Genomic DNA, 10,696 nt, shown 5'->3' on the forward strand with positions numbered 1-10,696 from the left:
TCAACTGTCACAGAGTTAACAGGCAGTCACTCTTTTCATTAGGCTCTGAGCAATTTTCCAGCTTAAGATGGGACACAGTGAGAAAAAGCAGTGCTAAAAACCCCTATAAAAGTAGCTCCAAGTGACTCCAAGTCTGCAGAATATGGAACCTTGGTCCTAGCTATGAAGTCATGATACAACTCATTCATTATAGACCTTCCCTCCCACTCTGGAAGCAAACTGCATCCATCAAACCTTTAACTCAGGGGACTGACAAACACTTCTTTTGCAGAAGGTGTTCTGTGGTTGAAGAGCTGTGTCGTCAGGTGAGGGAGCTACGTGAAGAAGGGAACAGCTTTCATAGTATTCAGATGAATGACCAAGAGAGAGACTGTATTCAGAGACACAAGTTGAATATGAGTCAACAGTGCCCTGACAGCCAGGAGAGCCAACTGGGGCATCAGGCAAAGCATCGTCAGCTGGTCGAGGGAGGTAATTGTCCCGCTCCACTCTGCGCTGGTGCGGCCTCTCCTGGAATATTGTGTGCAGTTCTGGCCACTGTAATATTTAAGAGAGATCATCAACATGGCTAGGCTTCACGAACAAAGATTTGAGAAGGACTGTACCCACATTTGCTACAAGCGCACTGGTGGCTAAAGAGGCCAATACAAGACAGACAAGTCCAGTTGCAAAAGGCACAGCAGAAAGACTCCTTAGGTGGTATATTCTGCAAGACACAGTTCTTTCTGAGTTGTCTTTTCTCCTCGAGAGTGATCCTGCATGCGTTCTCAAAAGAAGCAGCAGCGCTAAAGATAGTGTGTCTCTGGGCCTCCCGATTGGAGGCCAGAGTAGACCAGTTATGATGTTCAATATGGCCGAGGCTGAGATGTTGTTTCAGGCAGTCCTTGTATCTCCTCTTTGGGGCTCCTCTCTTGCGGTAGCCAGTGGCAAGTTCACCATAAAGCAAGATCTTAGGAGACGGTGGTCCTTCATCCTTGAGACGTGCCCTGCCCACCGCAGCTGTGTTCTCAGCAACGTGACCTCAATACTTGTGACTGCTGCTTGTTCTAGAACAGAATGTTAGTCACATGATCTGACCAGTGGATGTTTAGGACTGTACACAGGCAGCGCTGATGGAAGCGTTCTAGGAGATGCAGGTAGTGGCAGTAAATGACCCATGATTTAGATCCATATAAAAGAGGAGACAGCACTATGGCTCTGTAAACACTGATCTTTGTGCTTTTCTTCAGGTGTTTATTTCACCAGACTTTTTCTTTTATGGAGTTTTCGAGATAAGCTGTTAGAGTGTCCAAAGGAGGGCAAGAAGATGGTGGAGGGCCTTGACAGTCTAAAACATACACATGCAAAGCTGCAACAGGGGTACATTGTGCATTTTCAAATAGAAAAACAATTATCAGATTCACAGAATTTCAGCAAAAACTTGGCAGATTTTTTGCTTATTCCTGGAAGTGTTGAATGTATTCTACGTATTTTTTTTTTCTGTGTGTATGAGGCGCAAAGCCAATATATACACCCACATATGGGGACTGCTTGGTAAAACCAGATGTTAAGAGATGAATTCTTCTAGTGCTGGCATCTAGGTCTGGGTTTGCTCCCTTGGCACATTCATGTCTCTATCTCCTTGATTGGTTCTGCTACTGGCTGCTGTGACATCTGTTCAGCTGTCTGCAGGCTTGGTAAAATGCTGCTGTGTTTCTTTATCTTTCTGGATGTTGGATTCCTTTGATACTCTCAGGAGAATGTATAATTTAAATTTTATTCTATTGTGTTAGTTAATAGGGCAAAGTATGGATTTGCTAAATGATCCCATACAGAGTGAAAGAACTCAATCCCCAAGTCTCTATTTGTTCAATGTGAAGATGTAGAAACCTGTTCTTGCATCTATATTTTTGTACATAATTTACATGTAGTTTTGTTTTCTTTTTTTTAATAATGAGTAATGATATTGCATCTGCTTCAAAGAAAGTGTTTCTTAGACTGTGTTTCTAAAATTCATCCCCTTAAAACAGGACCCCTCTGATCATCCATTCATTATTTAAACAATTTTTCTATAAACAAAATGGGATTACACTTAATATTTTAGTATTTTCTGGCATATTTTAATAATTGAACAGTTTAAATAGCTAAAAAATAGAGGAGAAAAGATCCATGGTAGGAGAAGGATGTGATGATGACACATTCAATAATTTGAAGTATTTTGCTGCTAAGCCTGGTTGTGATTAACATCATGTGATCCTTTCCTGTAATCATCAACAGACGAGGTTTTTAGAGTCTTGAAGTGCATGAGCAAATTAACATATGTTACTGTATATGAAGTAATATTAAAGATTGTTTTGCAATCAGAAATTAACTGCATCCTGATCTCTTTTGACTATTTCTTTCAAATGCCATATGTTTGTATTGTTCTCAGGCTGAAATACCTTCCTTTTTTAAATGGGATTGCAGCATCTTTTGTTCCACACCACACTGCACATCAGAGCCCAAGACTAGCGTTATAGAGCTTCTTGCCTTTGGAATCTATGATCAGTTGAAGGATGTACTGACACATTAGAGCTTCTTCAAAGATCCTGAGATTAGCTCAGTTAGAACATGGTGCTAATAACACTGAGGTCATGAGTTTGATCCCCATATGGGCCATGTACTTAAGAGTTGGACTTGATGATCCTTGTGGGTCCCTTCCAACTCAGTACATTCTGTGAAACAAACAAAAGCAATCTTAAGGGACAGTTCTCATTGACAGATCACGGGAGTTCCATCTGAATAAGGAAAGGAAATCTGCCTTTCAGTGAAATATTGTTTAACTACACACAAGAGCAAAGCAATCAGAAAGAGAAAGGTTAAAACAACAATTCTTAGTAGAGCTTAGTAAACCCTTTAAGAGTTAGGTAGGTTTAATTTATGTTGAGTGTTTGAACCCTTCTGAGCATAGTTAGTGTTTTCTTCTCATTGCTTTCTCAGTTACTGAAATTAAATGCTTTGTTTCATTTTGTTTAATAAAGAAGTTTCTTTTGTCTTTATATACTGCTTAAGGTTGTGGGTTTTTTTCCTTTTAGTAAAAGCTATGTGTTCTTTTAAAATCAGTTTTGAATGTATTGTCTCTGTATTTTATTTTTTATATTATTTTTTGTAACAGACAGAAGAATGGGTAATCTTAAATGAAAAAAATAAACAACCTTGAATTATTGATATATACATTTTAAGAATGAGATAATCTTTGTGAACTGGACTAGAGAACAAGTATTCTGTTTTAAAAAGAGAAAAATTAATAGAAAAGTGGAAGCATAACTTTGATGAGAATAGAAAAGAAATACTCAGGGGTTCACATTGTAGGCCATCTGCTACGGACTCTTAGGCCTCTACATGCCAGTTGAATTTCCCATTCAACCTACAGAGAATGTGGCAACTAAGCTATTTATTCTTATTCTACTTACTCTATCATTACTTTACATTACATTAACTGCACACCATCCACCCTGCACACTTAATCAGGTATGGGTCCTCTAAACCCCTGCATCATTAACTACTTACCAAAAAGTCATTATTATCTGATTGCTGTTCAGCAGACTTTGTAAAATGAATTGGTGGTCTCAGGAAAATGTCCACAACTCAAAGAGTTAGTGTTGCATTTGGTATTACTTTATTATTGAAAGAGTAAGCAAATAGAGTGGTACATCACCCACTGAATGATACAGTGACTTGAAAAGGTATCTCTGCAGCTAAGCTTTATATAGTCAAGTGAGGCAATATGGTTTGTTTGCAGAAATGTCTGTTTAAAAACTGGGATTTTCTGTGTCCAGAACTATCAATTTTTTTACCACAGACTACAAACACATGGACATTACAGCAGAATTAAATTAGGTAAATACACAGGTAAAATGTATATGTTTTAGTATAAGAGGTTTAACGGTGAAGAATGCTGACAAACTAAACAAGTCCTGGAACATTATTATGGAATTATTAGTGAAATGCCACTGCACTTTGGGGACTGGTTAGAAATAACAAACAATGAGAAGAAAACAGAAAACATATTCTGGTCTGCACTGAACATCTTTCCATCTCCAACTCTTAGTTGTAATATTTGAATGAGTTACTGTCTGAATAATTCACCCACAGATCCAGTTTCTGGTTGTAGTTTAGTTTTGTATAAGGAAAATAAATGTGTATAATGTACAAGTGAACTTGCGTGCACTAATGGGAATACAAATATATTTGCTAGAGACTTAAACAATTTTTTATGTGGAATAAAAAAAATAAATTTTTTCATACCAAAAATACAGACTGTGACCCTAAGGTAAGAATTATGAAGTTCACGTAAAGTGTATCTTTCAGTGAAGAAAGTCTCTTGGTGTGACATTTGATTTAGACTGGAAAGCCTTTGAACATCTTGGTGAGCTCTAGTTCAGACTAGCATTTTGAGCATTAGTAAGACTATTAGTATTGAAAAGATCATTACTCATTAAAAACTGTGTAAAAAATAAATGCCATGAGTTATATATTTAAGAACAAAATTAAAATACTAATGCAATTAAAAAACTAAACTACAATTTAGTCTCTATATTTTATTCTTATTTTTGCAGTCCACAGAAATTCAACATGAAACAGAAAAAAGAAATCAAATGAGAATACACAAAAAGTGTTCAAAAATAGGGTCAAAATTCCCAAGAACAGTTGTTTTTTAACAAATGACAATGCTACTTACGTGTTATGTGGCCATTCATACAATAGATTCATCCAAAACAATGCTATCCCATTACATATTGATGTCATGCCAACACATAATCATAGTCTAATATGATGTGATGCTAAGAGTAAGGAATTAGTCGACTTTTAAAAGGTAATACATTCTCAAGCCCCTTCTGTGCTTACTAATTTCATCTACCTGCACAATTGCCAATGTCAGATCTACTAGGAAAGCTGTGAAGGAATCACACTGGAGTAAGCTCATTGTTTTATTTATTTATTGCATGATTCTTCAGTCTGTTACTAAAAGAGGAAATAAGATATCTCTAGCCAGAACAGTGTGACAGGCTTATCTGCTTGGCAGTTAAATATGTCTGAGAGGGTAATGTAAACCGAAGTCACATACTTAACAAAAATATATTTTCTCATGTAAGAAATATTGTCAAAGGTTGGTTTTCTCACTGAGTATTTGGTAAATGTTCTTTAAAAATTATAGGATTCCAGCACATTATCCCATATTCCCCATTGTTCTCTTACAGACAGGGACACTGGTATCCATAAGGCTCAGGATGAAAAAAGAACTGAAATATCATGATTTGTACTTTTGAGTGAATGCATCTTTTGCTCTTTCTGTTATACTTCTGTACAGTACCAACCTATACTTTTCACTGCATCATTGCAGTTAATTGGAGCTTCAATTTCTAGTTCACATTATTTTGAAGCAGGTGCAATACAACACCTCTTGTATATCTGCAAATTGTGATAGAGATGTGAATTCTTTACTTATGTAACGATGAGTATCTCAGCATGTGAAGGAAGTGATAAAATTTGAGTTTTGCACTACTTGTATATTTGTTTGCTGAGTGCAGAGATCTCACAATACAGAAAAGGAATAAAATACAAAGAACTACAAAGAAGACATTAAATGCAACATCAGGGAATGAAATTGTTTCTGCTTCAAAAGAAGTACCTATGATGAATGTGGCAATTACTGTGAACAGACAAGGCAACAAATGAAGGACTTGGAGAATGGTGCAGATAGACACTCATGACAGATGTTATAAGAATGCCAAGGGACAGATTGCCAGACAAGTAAGTCAGAAAAGACACTGACAAATATACTGCAAGGGACAACTTTTCAAAGAAGGTCAGAAAAGAAGAAAAATGAGCTTATATAATGTAAATCTATAACAAGTCTATGCTTAGCATCTAAACAATTACAAAGCAGTATACTAAATGATAGAGGAAAGCTACCATGTCAAAAAAAAGAAACCTGTATTCTTAAGGTGTTTCTTTGTCCCAAATAATTGCTCCCTCTCATAAACTCTACACTATAAAATAACTTTACCTTTAAAGAACTGCTAGAGGAATCAATACTTTAGGCATGCTTAACAAGACATGGGAAGAGGTACATATCTCAGAATGGGGTTCAACAGATCCAGTATGAAGCAATCTAAAATGAGCAGCAAAGATATTTTGAAGGGATGGTTTGGCAAAAAGAACAGAATAGGAAGAGGTGTTTATGCATTTCACCTAAATAAGAAAAGTGTGAGGATGTGTGCTAATGTTTTTAGAGTTCTACTTTCTTGGAGCAATTAGTACAAGTTATATCTCTTCATTCCTCTGTCTCCCTCTCCCCCCTTCTACAAAAATGCTTATCAATTTTTGTGTCACACACGTGTGTGTACAGAAATACATACAGTCCCATATAAACAAAGAAATCTGTGCCAATCATCTCGGTAAAATGGAGTCTTGTGTTCAGAACTTCAGTTTGATTTGGTTTAAATGAGGAATTTGAACCAAGTCATCACATCCCAAGGAGAAGTTCTAAGCAGGGGAACACTGGATCATACGGGGGAAGACTAAAGGTAAAGGTCTCTTTCCTAGTTATTTTATATGACAAAAAAGTAATGATCAATGTGAGAACAAGAGTTTGTCATGCTATGTTGCACCATATCATCATAACCTGGACAGTTTCAGTTTGTCTTTTGGTCGATAAATATTAGAGAAAAAAAAATCAGCATATTGGAAATTCTTATTTACATCCTCTAATTATGCACTTCTAAGGGATAATTTCAGTAGAGGTGAAAAGACAAACACTTAATAAGCACCAAGTATTTTTTACATAAGTATATGCAGTAATTGAATTCTATATAAATGTTCTCCACTTTTTCCTTCTTGTGTTGGCAAGCAAGTTGATCGGACTACTTGTCCATGCAAGTGACCAATGGTTTGCCCTTTTTTTTTTTTTTTAACTTCCTCTGGGTTATTCAATAATGGCCAAAATAAGAGACACATTGAATATGTAATGGTTGCTCAGATTTGATTAGGCTGTAATGAAATGAACATACACCACTCCACTCTAGTTGTTTGTCAACAACTAGAACAAAATATGGACAAATATGAACAAAACTAGACTTCAATGAAAGTTGATAGACTAAGAGAGATTTCTTCCCATCCTTATGCATTTTCTGCACATGAATATGTAAATGTATTAATTTCCTACATGAGAACTCTGGCTGATGAAATCCCTTCACCACATGAAAATAATTTCATGAGTATTTGTGATTTATTTGGACACTATAGAATTAAAGACTGAAATGTAGTGCATCAAGATTAAGATCGCAAAGAAATTTGTAATACTTACACTTATTAGCTTGTCATTGCTTTACTTTGCAATATTCATATTTTGCCATTTCAGTTTTCAGTTCAGTTCTTTTTGTATGAATTATATATTAATATCTTTGAATATCTACATTTGCGTTCGTGTTCTGTAATTCTATAGCATGAAAAGAATCCCAAGAAATCACTGACAAGTAAACAGAATACAAAAAAGAAGAGAACAAGAGAGGTAAATCTAGAATCTCTTTCTCTTTTTACTACAGAGCTTATTTACAAAGTTCAGCTGCTTGAGTTTGTGAATTAAGAACAGCTCTACTACAAACTCACTTTCTTTTTCCTTCCTTCCTTCCTTCCTTTCCTTCCGTCCTTCCTTTCTTCCTTCTTTCCTTCCTTCCTCCCTTCCTCCCTCCTTCCTGCCTTTTATCTGTCCTCTCCTCTCCTCGCCTCACCTCTCCTCTCCTCGCCTCACCTCTCCTCGCCTTGCCTCTCCCTCTCCCTCTCCCTCTCCCTCTCCCTCTCCCTCTCCCTCTCCCTCTTTTTTTTCTTTTTTTTGTTGTCGAAGTGATGTCTAGGTATTGAATTGACAGTGTTTGCCTTAAAAAAAAGGAGGAAACTATATTCTTACATATAAAGAGTAAACTAGCATCTATAATGCCCTACATGAGGAGTAATCTGCTGTTCACATGCAGCAAACAACTTCTTTTCATTCCTAAAGGTATTAAATGAGATGTAATTATGTGACGAGATAGTAAACCATTGTCTTTTTGTTCTTAGATAATTACAGATTCAAAGAAAAAAGTTGTAAGGGACCCGTAGGGTTCACCAAGTCCAGCTCCCTGCTCCTTGCAGTATTACCTAAAATTAAGCTCTGCTAAGAGCAGAGTCCTTGATATTTTTCTATCCAGTCAATCTATCCAAGGATAATAATTTTTTTCTGCATATTATTTTATGTTTGTAAATGCATAATCTGTGCTGAAATAAAACTGAGAAATCTGGTTTATATTTCTACAATATTAGCTGGTTGGACCTATAAGTTCTGAATTAATAAGTAGAATAGGAGAAGCATTGACTATCTGCTGGTTAACGTATTTATCAAGTACGATAAAATATTTTTGAAAACATGTTTAAAGGCAGAAAATTATTTTTAATCTACTGCATGCAGGTAAAGAATTTTCATTATGCAGTTACTAAAAGAACAGGATGAAAAGTGAAAATCATTAAAAATTTTTGGTTTTTTAAGCTGTGGAAAAAGTCAGCAAAAGTGTAGAAGTGATCTTGCAAGTACTAAAAACAAATATTTAGTTAGTAGATAAAATGTCAGTCTGAACAGAGAAGACAGGGAAAACACATTTCCCAGCTAAAACAAGCATAAAACAAACAATTAGAAAATGTCATCATTGTCGTGTACCTATACAAAGCAAACATGGAAAGATTTTTAATTATAACCTTGATAAGTCAGTGAAATGAATGAGATTAAAATGAAACTATACCTGCTAGTGTAATATTTAGCAATTTTCAGTGAGAATCTCAAAGTAAATATCAAAGCAGGTCAAGAAATCAAGGAACAGTGTCTCCATTCCAGAAAAAGAAATATTAACATACCATCATTTCTTTGAGTACTATCAATCTTGTTTAACGCAGCTGTGTTTGTTTTGTTTTTTTTTAACTGAAAGTTGCAGCTCAGAATTCTGTTTTTTATAATTTTTGATTTGGAATATTCCCCAGCAGCAGTCATTCAGAACCCAGTTGATTCTTTAAATTAATTGCCTCATTTCTCCTCCTATATCTTGATCATAATATCTCTAAATATATGAAGACTTTCTACATTTCTAAAGATTTGATATAATATTTCACTTTAGCCATTTTGACCATTGGTTGATATAAAAATCAAATAGTTGATTTGTTTTGTCAAGACCAACTAACAGTGAACATTCCTTTAATTATTATTCACAACATAGTTTTAGAAATAAAATCTGGCAATATTCCAGTATATCCTTCCAGGACGACTTCTTCTGACATCATGATATCACAGGATTTTTAAAGATTGGAAGACCTTTTCTATTTAATGGTAAAGATCAGGTCTTTGAACTGATTAAGGTAATATTTCCTCTTAATCACTCTGTATTCTTGTTTGGTTTTGTTTGGTTGGGCTGGGTTTTTTTCTGAACTTCAAAGTTTAAGCTTTGAAAAGTTAAATACTGAAATGCTGGCTTGTATATGCTGACAGTGCTAATCCTGTTAAATATAATCTTTTTAACTGGCCCTTGGAAATGTTACTGAAGTTTTGCTTCATTTAGAATCCTGAAATTACCCTAAGGCATTCTTTTAATTTTTATTTCTTCTTCATCCTGCTGTGTCTCCTTACAGCCTGCAACTAGCAAACACGCTTTTAGTTATATTCACAATGATCCAGAAACCTAATAGCCAGATAACCTTTATCTACATAATTATACCTACATAATATCTGTTACATTTTAGGGAGTCTAAACAGATCAGTGCTCTCCAAGAGGTGAATTTGTGAAGAAAGATTGAGAAATACTTATATAATGGAACTTTATAGATGGTGTTGTCAAACTGTAGCTGATCCAAAGTTTAATTAATATTTTACAAGAAGCATTCTTCTCCCTTAATTTTAATATTTGTTACAACAATGTACAGACATCTTCCCACACGACTCTGACTGCAGAGTTAAATGTTATTTCCAATGTGTTTGAGACTTGATTCAAGGAAAGTACCAGTTCAGATCATGGTTTGCACATACTTTGTTGAATAGTAAAGTAGTAATTCAGTTAAATTTTACTTAATCTTCTGGTCTGGTTCTATCTCACCCAGCTCTAGACACCAGTAGCTGGATAGTCTAAGTCAACTAGCCACCTCCTTTTTATAGCCAGTAAAATCAGTCAGATAAACTTGGTAACCCCAGAGGTGGGGTTACGTGGTGTAGGCCATCCCCTGTCAGTAGAAGTGCAGTTTGAAGTTAGTGACTCTGGTCACAGGAGACCAGAGCAAAATTAACAGATAGAGTAACAAAATAGCAACAGATCTGCTGAGTAGAACAGTTGACTTAAGTACCAGATGTCATCAGGACAGGTATTTCAGAGATTTTATGAGGAAAAAGCCTGAGCTGGGGCCAGTGGACTGAGTGCCCATCAGTGGATGCAGCACCATAGCTATGTTTAGGGACTGCAGCTTCCCATTTAGTTTTAGACAGCAGGAATTTCTACTGCTCTGAAACCACATGTTGAAGTCAGTCAGGGCTCAGTACATGGAGGTGATTTGGAGCCTTGTTTAAGAAGTGCATCCTGATCCAAACTAGAACACTAATGAGTTATTAGGCTCTTTGAAGAGACGATAGGTTCCTAATATATTTAGATGATATCCATCTTGCTTTTCT

The 10,696-nt window shown here is 35.8% G+C and overlaps 1 long non-coding RNA gene across 1 annotated transcript; it reads left to right on the top strand.

The window, feature by feature from the left end:
* The first annotated feature begins 5,552 nt into the window (after positions 1 to 5,552).
* Positions 5,553 to 9,369, top strand: LOC113963759. Its single transcript, XR_003532932.1, has 3 exons — positions 5,553 to 5,772; positions 7,466 to 7,531; positions 9,267 to 9,369. It is a non-coding gene; the product is annotated as an uncharacterized LOC113963759 (long non-coding RNA).
* Positions 9,370 to 10,696: the final 1,327 nt, after the last annotated feature.

Source organism: Neopelma chrysocephalum, unplaced genomic scaffold, assembly GCF_003984885.1.
Source record: "Neopelma chrysocephalum unplaced genomic scaffold, ASM398488v2 Primary Assembly neopelma1_25, whole genome shotgun sequence".
Classification (NCBI taxonomy): domain Eukaryota; kingdom Metazoa; phylum Chordata; class Aves; order Passeriformes; family Pipridae; genus Neopelma; species Neopelma chrysocephalum.